A 2,512-nucleotide genomic window follows, 5' to 3' on the forward strand; every position below is an offset into this window, starting at 1 on the left:
GCCGCCCTTGCCGCCGCCGCCTTTTGTGTCCGCGGCGCGCCCCGGAGCGGGAGCTGCCCCCGGCTCCGCTCGCAGAGCGGCACCGCTCGCGGCTGGCAGGATTTGGGGGGAAGCCTGGGAGAGGGCAACACCCTTAAAAAAAAAAGGCAGAAAAAATAAAAAAGAGCAGAAAAAAACACTCGTTTGGGGTTTTTTTTTTTTTCATGACGGTGATTTTTCTAATTTAAAGAAGAAAAAGCTTTTTAAAAACTCTCGGCCGAGCTGCAGGAACTCGCAGTAGGTTGGAAAGCGGATTTTATCTGGTTCCCTAGCTGGATACTTGTAGAAGGAGACGCCTTGCCTGGGGCAGGAGCAGATCTTTGCTTTGCAGTCAAATATAAGCGTCTGTTTCTGCCTCTATACGCACTGCGCGTCTGACGGGGTTTCTGCTACGTCTGTGTACATACAGGGAGTGTATTAATGGTACATATGTGTGTACGTGCCTGTCTATATAGCGCTTGTACATAGGTTTGCCTCTGTGCAGTATTTCCCATTTGAATCGCATCATTCTAATTTTGGATTGCACCCCCCAAAATCTGAATCTTTTTTTTTTTTCTGTCCGCTGTGCCAAAATACCTCTGTGTATTTGCAGAACGGGCGAGTTCGTAAGAAACGTTTGCAATCGCAGGAAACGCTGGGAAAAGGCGATCCTGAACTTCCAGTTCAATAGAGATCGCAAAAGCCTGCAGAATCCTCCCCCAAAGCCCCAAGCCTATGTACTCGCTCTGCAGTGTACTGCTAATGAAATAGCACTTACTGATGCCCCTTACTTAAAAATGACGATGTCCTTCCTGTTGCTGTTGGGAGTAACAGCCAGCGGAATTGTAGCTTTGTAATTTGATTATGCCGGGATGGAGGTCAGGGTGTATTTTTTTTTTAGCCACAATTGCTGAAATAGAGCTTCATTCCTAACTATTCCGATTTCATATTACGATTTGATGTGAAGGTGTATTTTTTCCCTCTTTGTGGTCTGTTGCATCTATGTAAGTCATCGTGATGCTTAAACTATTTGAAACGCATATTGTATGAGGCTAATGCACCCCTCACAAGCCTCGTGGCCCGTATGTAAAATATACTTCGGGAAAACTCGCTGTTACAGGACAAAAGAGAGGCGAAAGTTCGAGTGTTATTATCAAAAACTTGACCGCGTGAAAAATGTCTGTAATTATTTGCTATATTTTGACCCTTGCTTTCTGTATACCCTTTCCTGACACTTGGGTGCTGGCAGTGAAAAGATTAAGAAAAATACAGGGAAATAAAAATACAGACACGTTCTTTTAAACGTTATTGTTATTGTTATTCCATTACTATTATTTTTGGTGAGGAACCAAAAAAATTAAACCCGCTGCAAGCTGAGAACCCAAATTCGAATATAAACATCCAGGACTCCTGCAGCTAAGATTATTTTTTTCTGAATGGAAAAAGGAAGTTCTACAATCACATTTCACCACAGCTGACTCTTAATAATAAATACAAATGACGTCGAGTTCCGTCTTTCCAGGAAAGAAATACAATTATTTTATATTACGGAATGTCTATACAATGGCCACAAAAATAGACGAGGAGATCTTTATTTGCATTTTTTAATTGATAGAAATTAACGGGCTACTTGTTTGTGGAGGTCTTGTAATTGTTCTGTAATTTTCTAACTCTAAGGGGGGATAATAGTTTCATTATGGGCCTTTACAATCCCGAATAGAGAGAGAGAACGTTGTTAAAATAGGATGTCTGTAAGATTTCTGATTATACTGTTGGGAAGACACGAAAAGAAAAAAAAAGAGAGAAGGAGAGAGGGGGAGAGAGAGAGAGGGAGAGGGAGAGACACAGAGAGAGAGGAAGCCCACATAGCGATGTAAAACTAATTAGAACCACACTTTGCATGCACAATATTTACACGTGATTTTAATTATTAGCCAGCCGTCCCTACCATTTGCTTGKCTCTATTTTCATTAAAAATCTTTCGAGTAAATTGAGCCTCTTACAGAGATTTTCGTCCCCCCTGCATCCCATTGACCACATTTCTTTGCAAACAACAGGCAATAAACAGCGTGCATGTCCGCCGGAGAAAATCACGAAGTCCACAGTCATATTTGCAAAATGTCCAGCCACCACTTTAATTCATAACACTGGACTTGGATCTGGCCGCGTCTTACTTTCCCCCGCACACCCTCCCCTCCTCTCCTTCTGCAGAGGACTGTAACCCTCCGCTGGGCTCCTGATGCTGCTAGTGTGTGTCCTGGAGTCAAAGGACGTGCCAGCAAATAAATAACTATATTTGCACATAAATTTAATTCATCAGAATGCGGTACAAGCAAAAGCAAGCGCCCCTTTTATAGTCACGCTGACAAGCAGGGTGCCTTTCGGCAGCGGGCAAGACAGGGCTTTTTCTCCCCTTTCCCCCTGCTGCTTTGGTGCATATTTAAGAATGAAGCGGCTGGATACATACGGCCGCCCCCTGCCCTCCTGCCTCTCT

This window comes from Apteryx rowi, unplaced genomic scaffold (assembly GCF_003343035.1).
Source record: "Apteryx rowi isolate R43461 unplaced genomic scaffold, aptRow1 scaffold_820, whole genome shotgun sequence".
NCBI lineage: Eukaryota > Metazoa > Chordata > Aves > Apterygiformes > Apterygidae > Apteryx > Apteryx rowi.